This window comes from Coffea eugenioides, chromosome 3 (genome assembly GCF_003713205.1).
Source record: "Coffea eugenioides isolate CCC68of chromosome 3, Ceug_1.0, whole genome shotgun sequence".
In the NCBI taxonomy this organism is placed as follows: Eukaryota; Viridiplantae; Streptophyta; class Magnoliopsida; order Gentianales; family Rubiaceae; genus Coffea; species Coffea eugenioides.
The window spans coordinates 45,752,906-45,766,280 of record NC_040037.1 but is presented as its reverse complement, the minus strand read 5'-3'; the positions used below and the strand labels follow the sequence as shown (position 1 = coordinate 45,766,280).

At 36.0% G+C, this 13,375-nt stretch overlaps 1 non-coding gene across 1 annotated transcript; it reads right to left on the bottom strand.

Moving 5' to 3' along the window:
• Nucleotides 1-12,863: 12,863 nt before the first annotated feature.
• Nucleotides 12,864-12,970, bottom strand: LOC113767263. Its single transcript, XR_003467978.1, has one exon. It is a non-coding gene; the product is annotated as a small nucleolar RNA R71 (small nucleolar RNA).
• Between the last annotated feature and the right edge of the window lie 405 nt (nt 12,971-13,375).

Genomic DNA, 13,375 nt, shown 5'->3' with positions numbered 1-13,375 from the left:
ATGTAGATATTTGCTTGGGATTATGGCCGACACTCCTATCCCTACAGGCCTACATCCAGGACCATACGTGCACGACATTATATCGGGAGGAACTGCACACCGGGCGCATTCAATTTTTCACGGACATATTGAGGGCAATCAATTAGATGTCAGACGGTGTGACAGAGGATTTTAGGAGCATACGCCTATTCCTGATCGGATTTTTCGTTATATTGCCTTGGCTGGATTTGAGGGGGTGTTTGAGAGTGGATATCAGATGGTTGATTATTCTTTGATCACAAGTTTAGTCGAGAGATGGCGGCCCGAGACGCATACATTCCATTTACCGGTTGGAGAGGCTACCGTGACATTACAGGATGTAGAGGTGTTGTGGGGGTTGCACATCGATGGTCCACCGGTTATAGGGGTAGACACATACCGCAGCATTCAGGAGTGGGGAGCCATTTGTGAGGAGCTCCTTGGATTTTCTCCTGCAGTTGGATACTTTGATGGACAGAGGCTAAAGTTGGGATGTTTAGCAAGAGTCTTGGATACAGAGTTGCCACCCGATGCTTCAGATGCGGAATGTAGGCAGTGTGCGTGCATCTACCTCTTACTGATATTAGGTGGACATTTATTGTCCGATAAGTCCGGCAACAAAGTCCCTTTGTTGTATCTTCCATTACTGCGGGACTTGGAAACTGTTGGGCAATATAGTTGGGGTAGTGCGTGTTTGGCGACTCTCTATCGGTCACTTTGTGATGCCACGCATCCTGCCAAATCGGCTATTGCCGGTCCATTAGTTTTGCTACAGGTACATTGCACTCAATAGGGACATTTATCTTCGATTTTTTGCATTTTATCATTTTGCAATTTTAACATTGATTCTAATTTTCTGACAGCTCTGGATTTGGGAACATATACCAACCATGCGTCCGGACCGAATCGCGCCGTTGGAGCATTACCCTGGTCCATATGGAGCTAGGTGCGTCGTTTCGCCCTTATTTCGGGTGTTTCCGTGACATTTGATATCGAACCAACTTTAATTTGTTCTAAACAGGTTCCTACTTTTTATATTTTTAGGTGGAATAATGACTTGGACGTACACAGAGTTGTTAGGCATGTTGTGCCCGTATTCCAAGATCAGTTGACAGGCCTGCGGGCTGAAGAGGTATTGACTAGCATATGATGTGCATGTAATGGCCAAAAGTGGCTTTTTTTTGTGTAAAAATGAAAAAATGAGCAAAGAACCTCACCCTTCGATTTGCAATGTAGATGTGCTTGATGTGTTTTAAGAGATTGGGTATTGTACTTTTGGTATATTACATGTGCGTGGGAGGTTAGATTTCATAAATCGGTTTTCACCCGTGTTTTTTGGAATTTTTTGGAAAATATTCGAAAAAGTTTGGTAAATTGCAGTTTCTGCAATTAGTGCAGACAACTACAGATCCGAGCTCGGATCCTAAGTGCCCAGACGGATCCGACCGCGGATCCATTGATCCGAGCTCGGATCCAAAAATTCTTCTAAGATATCCGAGGGATCGTCTGTGCTTCCGCAGGCCTACATCCGAACCGCAGGCCTTGTGTTTTTTTTGGTACATGTTGGCAGGGAGTCTAGCCTTTTTACAAGGGGAAACTCTGCCGAAATTTTCTTAAATTCTTATTTAACATGTGTGAGCAAGTTTATACGTTTTCTAATGAACGTTCATCTTGTTTTGGTATAGGTATTATGGCTCGCACAAGGAGGGCTCGCATTCGTACTCCTACTCCTTCCTCAAGTGAGGAACACACACCCTCTTTGCATGAGGAGTCACCTGAGGAAGAATCTTCCTCACCTGAGCCGCCACCGCGTTCTCGCCGGAAGACCGCATCTACTAGCCGTGACGAGCCACCGCCAGACTACGATACCACACGATTCACATCGCTCGAAAACCAAGAGTGGTATGAAGCCTGACTGGACAAGGAGATCATCATTGAGAAACACTTGGCACCGGAGGTGGACGCGCACTATCACATTTCTACAGTATTCAAGAGACTTGGATGGGAGAACATCCTTCAGTTGCCCAAGCACTACTACCCCAACCTGGTCCGGGAGTTCTATGCTAATGTAGAAAACAAGCAGAGCCACAGTGGCAACCTCATTGTCTCATGGGTTAGAGGCACGAGAGTGGCTCTCAATCGAGATGCACTGAGACGCTTCGTCCAACTCAAACACGAAGGCGACGACGTCAAATTGACCAAGGAGTTCAAAGCTAGAGATCCTTGGCAAGTGGGAGAGGCTGTGGGACGTCTAAAGGGGCAGTACCGTGAGCGAGGAAGTTCGAAAAAACTCACGGTATATGCCGACTCCTTCGATCATCGGTTCCACCTGATCTTCTATCTTTTTGCCTTTAATGTGGTGCCGAAAAAGAGTGGCAAACGGGAGATCCGAAATAGCGATCTCTATTTTCTGGATAAGATGATACATGGAGTGGGTAGGCAGTTGACCGGAATTCCTCTACCCAGCATTATCATCAGTTATATGCGGACCACAGCTCGCATGAGGGCCGGCGACACTTGTTTCGGATTTTCTCGACTGCTATCACTTGTTTTTTAGAAGCTCAAGGTTCCTCTTGGAACCGAGAGAGCGGTGGTAACTAGGTCGGCCGAGGAGGTGAATGCTACGATACTCAAATCCTTGGGTATTTCTACGGATTTTGGAGCTGCTTTGGTCCGGGACACAGGAGAAGCATCGACTTCCACTCAGTCTCCGCCTCACACTGAACCACAAGCGGAAACTCAAGGGACGGAGGCACAACAGACTCTTCCTCCTCCGATTCCGCGACCACCTCCTCAACCGCGCTCCAAGTGGCAAGAGCTCCTAAATGCCATTTGTTGTATGGAGACGCGAGTTGTCGAGCGCATTGACCAGACGGAGCGGATGATGACCGAGCGACTCGACCGACATGATCGCCGTCTTCGTGCGATTGAGGATCATTTCCATATCCGCCGGTCCCCTACTCCTACACCTCATCAGGAGGAGGGCCATATTGGTACCTCACAGGGTCCTCATGGAGCCGAGGAGGCAGTAGACCCTCGTTCCCAGCAGCCATGATGCTCTTTAGCGGATTGGATCTTTTATTTCTTTATTTTTCTTTTCTTTTGTTAAGACAAACTTTGTAGATTTTATTTTTCTTTTAGTTGAATCATCTTGTGCTACCTATGGTGTTTGGTACCCTTGTTGTCTCATTTTGGACAGAAATTGGATGATTGTGATGATTAAGGGCTTCAAATTGCATCACCACCTATTTGAGTGGCTCTCATTGTATTTTTAAATGCATAATTTTAGTTGTCTATGGCTTGAAAATGTTGGTTTTGTATTTGGAAATATTGTCATAATTTTCTTGAATTTGAGGTTGTTGACAGGGAGTTTTGTCCATTTTTTAGGGGAAATTCTGTCAAAAATTGTATAAAATATTGTCAAAACTTTCAAGTTAATGGCCAAAATGTTCAATTTTGCCCATTTTTTTGAATTGCTTAAATGAGTGGATAAATGCATTATTTTTGTGAGATTGTGAGGGACATTCCATATGAAGTTCATGCACGAGCTGAAATCAATGTCAAGATAGTCCAGAGGATAAAGTGCACAAGAAATTTGGAGCAAAAATGAAGGAAAAACCAAAGAAGCGAAAAAAGTGGAAATTTAATGGAACCGATCCGAGCCCGGATCCGTCAGAGCTAGGCCAAATCCGATCCCTCGTCTGTACTTCTGTAGGAGTGTATCCGAGGACAGAAGATCCGACCTCAGATCCATCATGGGAAGTCCTCGGATCCTAATGATCCGAGCTCGGATTTATATTCAACCTTTCGATCCGAGGCTCGGATCTGTCTCTCTCTACACCAAATGTCACACCTGTTTTTCTTTACCTTTCTCACAACTTTTCCAGCTATTTTGAGGGACAGAAATCGGTGGCACATGCTTCTGCAACAAGACAGAAGACCAAATGAGTTGTAGACAAAAGAAAATATCATATCTTTGATTCTGCTACTGACTACATTAGAGATACCACTCAGGGTTTGAGGCTTTTAGGATTCAGGATTTTACGGTTTCAGAGATCAAGAAATAGTGTTTTACGAGAATAGTACTTTCGGGTTTGACCGCCGTAGGATTTTAGTTTGACAATAGTGTGCCTTGATTAGGACTTTAGATTTTTAATGAAAATAGTAATCCTATCGTGCCGCAAAAATATTTTTTAATGGATATTAATAAACCCAACAACCTTGATTTAATGTTTTAGGGTTTACAAGGATTTGGTTTCTAAGATTTACGATTTAGTGTTTTACGGCTTTAGCACTTAGGGTTTTAGGGTTTTTGCTGCAGTATAACTTTGTCTTCATTATCGCTTTATATTTTTAATCAAAATAGTAATCCAGCCCAAATAATTGTAAGTTAGGTAAAACACGCAAGATTTAATCGCTAGATCTTTACTTTAATTTTTTTCCTTTTCCTTTTCAACTACCAAACAAATAACATGCACTTCATAAAAATAACTTATATAATTTTTTTTAAATAACATTGCGTTATGAAATTTCTAAAATTACAGTTGAAATTGTAACATATATTAATGACTATTAACTATTATATTCTTATAACTAATATTCATCGGTGTCAACAAATAAATACGATTCATTAATCACAAAGGAAAATTAGAATTTGATCAAAAAAATTTATTTGATACAAAAGGAAAAGCACTTAATATTTTATTCACAACAAATAGTCAACACCTTACATGTTAACAATTTCATTCTATTTTTACATTGATCTATAAAATAGAAAGAACATTGATCTATGAAATAGAAAGAACTATGCATGTGTACTTTTTTCACCATTTAAATGTATTATAATAAAATAACGTATTTTCAACCGTACAATTACCAATTTTTTTTATTATAAAAGAATTATGCATGTATAGTAAATTATATTAAAAAGATTATTGTTAATCTGATTTTGTTTTAGCACATATTTGATGACTTTAGCCACGTGCAAGTTTTAAAATAAAAAAAACATTATTCCTCTGCTAATTACAGATTTTTAAACAAAATTTCTCTAACCTTTCTCCAAAAAATAAGATTTTAGTAGAGATTTTAAAATAAGATTTTACTACCGACACCATTTTAGTAAAGGCAAATTCTACAAAACAAACAATATTTACATTTACTTTTATATTTTTTATGGAGCTCGTAAATATCATTTTAAATTTTTTTCCTAACATTTTTGAATTTAATTTTCTGAAAGTCATACTTATAAATGTGAAATCTAACAAAAAAGTTAAATACAATTTTTGGAGGTCACATTTAACAAATGCGAGCTATTTGCAAAATTTTAAATATTTGCAACATTTTAAAAAAAACATTTACGAGCTTTCTGGAAATAATTCCCTAGCTCTCAAAAAATAATAAAAAAATAAAGAGGAGCTCGCATTCGCGGAATGCGAGCTCAACTTATTGAGCTCGCATTCCGCAAATGCGAGCTCTTCTCTAACCTCGCATTCGTGAAATGCGAGCTCACTGAGCTCGCATTTCACAAATCCGAAGACCCCCGGACGGAATGGTATGCCAAAATCACCCCTTTTGTAGAATTTTTTTTTAAATTCATCACAAAATTAGAAATTTCTCTAATCTATGTTTTCTCATAATTTATATGCCAAACCTGGCCAAAGAGACGAGGAAGAAAAAAACTTGAATAAACTATTTCCATTAAAAATAATCTTGAACAACAAGTGATAACAGATATGTAAGAAATATATATATTTTAAACCAATAAAATTGTATTTTATCACATTGCTTAAAGAATTTAAAACGCCAAGATAATTTAACTTAGAAAATCATGACATGTGCATTAGTTCATATATTTCTTTGCCAAGGCAGTAAACCATATACTTAACAAATACATAAACATATGTGTCAAGTTGAGAGTTCGAATTTTGGCCCTGATAGTTGGGGGTGGGAAGAGCGTGGAGAGGGGTGGGAGGTTAAAAAAAACACAAATGTCTATCATTAAAGTCATTTTCATGGAGTAAAAAATAGTGGAGGATTGGCTGAAACCTTATTGTTGAGTGCTAAAATTATTAGTATTTGAAGTATTATGGGTATTAATAATTATTTTGTGACGGTTCATATTTATATTTTCAAAAAGCTTCATTAATATTTGAAACTTCATGTTTTTGGATTTCTTTATTTGTTATGGTCAACTTAAAATTGCACGTGATGCATCTACATTTACCCATGAGTGACAGCGTCTAAACTCAGCCAACAAAATGAGCGAAATGACAAAAAATGCCTTTTGAAAAACCAACATTTTCTTGTCTTGACGTTTGTCTATATTACAAGAGTTACCATATAGTTTGGCCATATAAATTTAATCATTTGAATAGCAAACAATTCATAAGAAAACTCATGATATCATCCAAGAAAAATTGAATCCCAAATTAAAAGAAAATAATTAATTGCTCAATACTAAGAAATGACAAATAAAAGATAAAATTTTTTTTTTAAAAAAAACCTCTTCCCCTTTTTCTTTGCTACAGCTCATTGTGGCCGCTACGAAGCTCACCTAACCCAATTTCTCCATATGACAAGTGTCCGCTACATTTTAGATATATAATTTGGTTTCAAAAAAATAAATTTATTTAGATTAAGGGTGTGTTTGATAAAACTAAAATTTGAAAACTGAAATCTGAAATCTAAAGTCTGAATCCATTAAATTATTGAATTGTTAAGTATGAAATTAAATACATTGTAGTGTATATCACGTTCAATGATAAGTGAATACCTTATCACTTATTCTTAGAAGCAAGTTTTGCTTAGAAAATTCAATGCCACTTAATTAATTCAAATGTTCAATATTTTGTTATCAAATGCATTTGAACATATTAAGATCTGAATCAATTAATATTAAGTACTGAATTAGTTATTAAACAGGGCCTAAGTGAATAGTATAACCTAGCACTTGGGGATGGGAAGGGTGTGAGAAGGGTTGGGCAAGTAAGAAAAATAAAGAAGAATATTATATATATTTTTAGGCAAAATAACTCTTTTCATTAGATAAGCAAGGAATGGTTCCAACAACAAGAAAAGCTGCCCTATACAAGCTTAACGGAACAAGACACCATACTATAATGAAAACAAATATTATAACCATGAAATATTAATCTAAGAAAAAAAACTGCTATTCAAAATTCCAGCCAATGCCAAACTCCCAGCTGCTATGTGTCCTTTGCACCCTTCGCCAGCCTATTATAGTTTGCCTAACAGTAGTAATTATATGCTGTATCACATAATCAGCATTCGACACCTTACTATTGAACTGCCTTTGATTGCGCTCATGCCAAAGGAAATAAATAAAAACCCCCAAGAGCCAATCTTTTGACTGAGGTAACAAATTCATCATTCTACAGGAAACCAACCCACAATGCCAATCCTACAGACCAACCATATACGCCTCCATAAAGCAAATAGCACTGTTGTATCCTACTCCAAACATAAGCTGGCATACCCCATTTAAGTAACCTATCTTTTGTAGCCAAACTATTTTTACAAACAATATGTTGCTTGTTTGTAAATGCATGTCTAGGAATATGTTGCCAAGCGATAAATGTATGTCTAGGATATGTTGCTTAAACCACCCCAGTTTATACCACTCGACATTCATACAATGTTCTCTCAAAGAAGCAATAACAGACTTTGTAGTAACATTCCAGTTTTATCTCATAACCATGAGAAGGTATCATCTTCCCTGGGTAGAGAGGTACACAAGCAGAGGGAAGTTTATGGATCAAATCCTCCGCTTGAGAGGTTCTTCTTCTACCATGTGGCCAACACCAAGCACTTGTGTTCACAATTGAAGCCAGTCTTGCATTCTCAAACCTATTAAATTGTTTAACAATAGGGTAAAAAACAAAAGAGCCCCCGTGGTAAATCTAATTTATAGAAAAATCCCCGTAATTTCAAAATGTACAACACAACACTCCATACTTTGAACTAAATTGTAAAAGTGACGGAATCCGTTAAACTTAACAGAAATGGATGAAGTGACCAAAATGCCTTCATATAATTAAGTAAAAAACAGTTCAAAAAAAATCATTCGTTTTATTTTCTATATAAAGAGAATTGAGGGTTAAGAGGGAGAACATGTATATTTGTTAAAAATTAGGTATAAAATTTTTTTTAGGTTCCAATAAGGCATTCACCTTTACAATTTAGTTCAAAACATGAGGTGTCATGTTGTACATTTTAAAATTACGGAGAGCTTTTTTATGTATTAGGTTTGCTATAGGAGATTTTTTTTTTGTTTTTTACCCTTAACAATATCATACCCATAGTATTGTAACAGAGGTCCATGTGGATGCCATGAATCCTGCCACATATGTATAGTGCGCCCACTGCCTACTACAGCCTGAATATATCATCTTGCCAGGTCTCGCAATTGGAGCAATTTCCTCCAAAATCATGAACCATCAGCAAGGATTGACTTAGCTTAGACGGAACTGTCTTTTTAGATTGTCTTCTTTTTATCCATATTAAGATGTTAAGCTTTTATTCTAAAATTTCTAGATAATTTTTTCTTGGACTTTTACTAATGAATTCCAAAATATCGTTTATATAGAAACCTTAAATTTTAGTGCTAAGGTGGATTTAAGATTATACTGTCTTTTATTTGAAAAATGGATTTTGATAATTTGCATGCTAACATGGAGAAAAGTTTCAATTTTGTACATAGCAGTTGTGACTAAAGAATCAATTGCCGAAAATACTGTTGATATTTGACATCATGCAAGGCCCAACGATGTGCGAAAATCGAATTCAAGTTTTTAGGTGGAGTAACACTATAACCTACGAGGAGAAAAAATGGTAAAAGAAAAAGGTAGTAACTAATCGGTATTTGAGAATTGTTTTAGAAGTTTGTTGCAACTAATTAAGTTGACTATGGTGTATTTGAAAAGTATTGGGTTATTTATAGCTTTGAATTGATTTGGACAATAATAGGCTTTACTTGTCATTTGTACAACCCTCACGAGAGATGAATGTAGTTTGGACAAAATTCAAGGAAGATAAGTAGAGCTGGCAAAAAAGCCCAAAATCCAATAACCCGCCCAATCCGTCCATTAATTTTAAAGGATGGGTTGAGTTAATTGGGTTATGAGTTTTATTGGGTTGGGTAAGAACAACCCAATTTATTCATTGGATGGGTTGAATTTTTTATTTGGGTACCTAATACCTAGAGGTGGCAAAAAAGCCCAAAACCCAAGAAACTACCCAACCCGCCCATTAATTTTAGAGGATGGGTTGGGTCAATTGGGTTATGGGTTTTATTGGGTTGGGTAAGAACAACCCAACTTATTAATTGGGCGGGTTGGGTTTTTATTTGGGTACCCAATACCCAACTTGTTTAAAAGTAATTCAAAATAATAAATACAAGATTTAATACACATATGCCCAACTATTTACATTTGGACATATGTTAATAATTCATTAATTAATTTGTATTCAAAATTCTCATATATATATATATATTATTTCAATCATTTTTTAATTTTTATTTAAAATAAAAACTCATGCTTATTTTACTTTTATAACAGTAGTTAAACTTGCTCAACTTCTATAATAATTTATAATGCCTTTTAAAAGTATGTTGTTTTCCTCCTCTTTTTTTTTCTTTTTTTTTTTGTGGTAAAAATGTCAATAGTTCATGAATTCTCCTCTCATTTATTTCTTAAAAAGTTTGGGATTTTCCTTAATAATTTTTTGGGAACCAATACTAGTACTTTTTACAAGTATATAATATTTTCTGCTTTATATTAGAATTGTGGTAATTCTAAAATATTAATATGACCATAGCATCATGTATGATCCTAGATGATTCTAATTAATTAGGTGATGAATTATCTAACTGTATCAAATCAATAAAAAATACCTTCTAATATATATTATATGTATATAGATCATGATATTAACTTCGAATCAATATAGTTGGCTATCATTTGTTTAAATATTTTTTTAAAAAAATTTTTGTGGTAAAGGAAAAGTGGCAATGGGAAAGGGAAGGATCCAATGGAGACACAAGGGAACAAGAAGAGGGAGAATCCACTTCGAACCTAGATTACTACACTAGCTAAACAAATTCCGACACAAAATCCTGTTTTCTAACAAGTGTGTGCACAAGTAACTAAACTTAATAGAAGAGGCAATTTCGACAAAATTAATTGAATCAATGGGTAAAGTTAGGACTCAATGATAAGAGTTTATTTTACGTATTTTTAAGTGCATTTTATTAGTTAATTTTGAGTTGATTATTTAGTTTTATAATTAAAATAAAGAGGTTTTTGGTAAAATTATATATTTTTGGTAAAAGTGGATAATATTGCATTTCTATTGATTTTAATAGTAAAAACTTCATTTTTATGCAGGAATAATGAATCAATCACCAAAGGAGGTCAATTGAGGAGAAAAATAGAGATTTGGTGATGAATTTAAGTGGCAACAAGAAGAATGAAGTGAAAAACGTTCAAGTGAGGAAATGCAATACAAGTCAGTTTTGACACTTTTCAGTATTTTGACCATATCTGGAGCTACACTTATCGGATTGAGGTGATTTTTATACCATTTTAAAGCTAAGAAAGAGACCTACAATTCGTATGAAGACATCGAAATCCATTTCTGCCATCTTCATGGGCAAAACGTTGGAATACAGAAGCTGCACCCTGTGGTCGGAAGTTAAAACAGAGGTTTGAACAGGTGACAGTATTTCGATCATATCTCAGGCTACAAAGCTCCGATTTGGATGATTCTTGAAGCATTGGAAAGCTAACTCAAAGGGCTACAACTTTTGTGTTTTGCACAAAAGCTAGTTCGGCCTTTATGATAGGGAAAATCGCAGATGAAGTAAGGCCAAAGTGAATACGCGAGTACACAAAACGTGACTTGTAACCGCGTTTTGTGTAGGCGCGTTTTATAGCCGAAATTCTGCAATTTGACTCAGCCAATTCTCTTGTGTTCATACCACTTTCCAGCTATAAGATGCAAGGGAATTCGGTGCACATGCTTCAGAAGACAAAAGGGCAAGAAAAGTGGCTTATTTTCAAGTCAAAAATATTGGTTTTTGACTATGCTAACAAAGTGGAGATTTGGGAATCAAAGGATAGATTTTGACTTGGAAAAATGGAGCCTTTGAGTAGTTTTTATGCAGAGACATTGAGGGAGGTCTGGAGAACCATTCGTAGCTTAGTTTCTTACAGAAAAACATATTCTCTCTACCTAGGACTTGCAAGGGGCAATTGGGATTTCATCTTGTAATCATCTAAGTTCAAGACAAAGGAGATTTTTGGAAGGCTTCACCATATCTTGGCTAAGACTTTCTTTACTCTGTTTGTATTTGTAATTCATGATGATTTACATTAATGAAGTTATGAGTGTTTTATCATTCATGAGTAGCTAATTTTCTTTATCTAGGGAGTAGATGAAGCTTATGGCCAAATGATATGAAGTGATTGTGATTTATGCTTGTTATATCTTGTATTAACTTATCTACTTGTGTATGTTGGATTACTTGTTGTTGCTTGATCACCAATAGCAGGTTTATAGTTGTTTTTACTCATTGAGAAATGGTAAAAATAATGGAATGACATAAGTAGAACTTGAGTTGTATATTCATGAGAATAGAAATACATTCAAGTGGATGAAATCTGCATTTCATGTGTGAATAAGAACAGATTTAGTATTTACCAAGAGATTAGGACAAACTAATCTGTTTTAACCCATTATTATCATGAGAATGTGATTTTGGTATTTCTGGAAATGAATCCTTGGTTAAACAAGAGCAGTAACAAGTGTTGAATTAATTCATTTTAGATCTTTTGTGTCATAAGTGGAATCTACATCCCTAGATCTTAATATTTAGTGAATTCTACTCCTATTGTGAAATTGCATTTTTCTATTTAAGAATTTTTGTAGTTGAATTAAAATCTGAAGTTTCTGCTCAAATTAATTGTGAGTCTAAATAATAGAGTAAATTAGTATCTAATAATTGTTTTAAATTGCTCCTCGTGGGATCGACCCGATACACATCTCGTACTACAATTGCGACCTGTATACTTGCAGTCCAACGGGTGTAAATTCGGAATTAAACTTGCATTGATAAAAAAAATCCCGTCAAGTTTTTGGCGCCGTTGCCGGGGAGCGGCAATATTAGAGCCTAATCATCTTTATTAATTTAGACAGTTTTATTTTTTTTAGATTATATTTAATCTTATATTGTAATCAGTTTTTGACAATTGAAATTGCATAATATCTCTTATTTCTGTTTGTAGTGTATGCACCGGGCGTCTCGGGAAGTTACACCTTTCGATCCAGAAATTGAGAGGACACTACGTAGACAAAGGAGGCATCCACCACAGCAAGAGGAACAAGAGATTTGGCAACCTATAGAGGAAATCTCAATAGATCTACCATTTGAGGAAGAAATGGCTGAAAATGAAGCAAATAGGCGAGTTCTACGAGATTTTGCTCTACCGGGAACACAAGGATCTCAAACAAGCATAGTAAGGCCTACGGTAAATGCTAACAACTTTGAGATTAAGCCATCACTTATCCAAATGGTTCAACAATCTCAATTTGGAGGTAATGCTGTAGAAGATCCTAACTCACACTTAGCTACATTCTTAGAAATTTGTGATACAATTAAAATGAATGGAGTTAGTGATGATGCTATAAGGCTAAGATTGTTCCCATTTTCATTGAGAGATAAGGCCAAACTTTGGCTACACTCTCATGCTCCTAATACTTTCACCGGATGGGATGATTTATCAAGAGCATTCTTAAATAAGTATTTTCCACCAGGAAAGACTGCTAAGCTTAGAATGGATATCACTAGTTTTAGTCAATTGGAGGGAGAATCATTATATGAGGCATGGGAAAGGTTTAGAGATTTGCTTCGGAAATGTCCACATCATGGACTGCCGGAATGGTTAATCATACAAACCTTTTATAATGGTTTATCTTTCTCCACTAAAACTATTATTGATGCAGCCGCAGGTGGAGCTTTAATGGGTAAATCACCCCAAGAGGCTCATAATTTGATAGAAGAAATGGCAGCAAATAACTACCAATGGGCCAATGAGAGAGGTAATACAAGACGTCATGCAGGTATGATAGAAATGGACACTCTCAATATGTTGAGTGCCCAAATGAATAACGTGATGAAGTTATTGAGTAGACAAGGTGGAGTTAGCCCAAGTTCATCTAATGCTCACGTAGCTTGTTGTTCTTTCTGTGGAGGTGAACATGATATTAATGAGTGTGTTGATTCTGAGCAGGTACAATTTGTCAATAATTACAACCGAAATGCTCCAAATAATCCCTA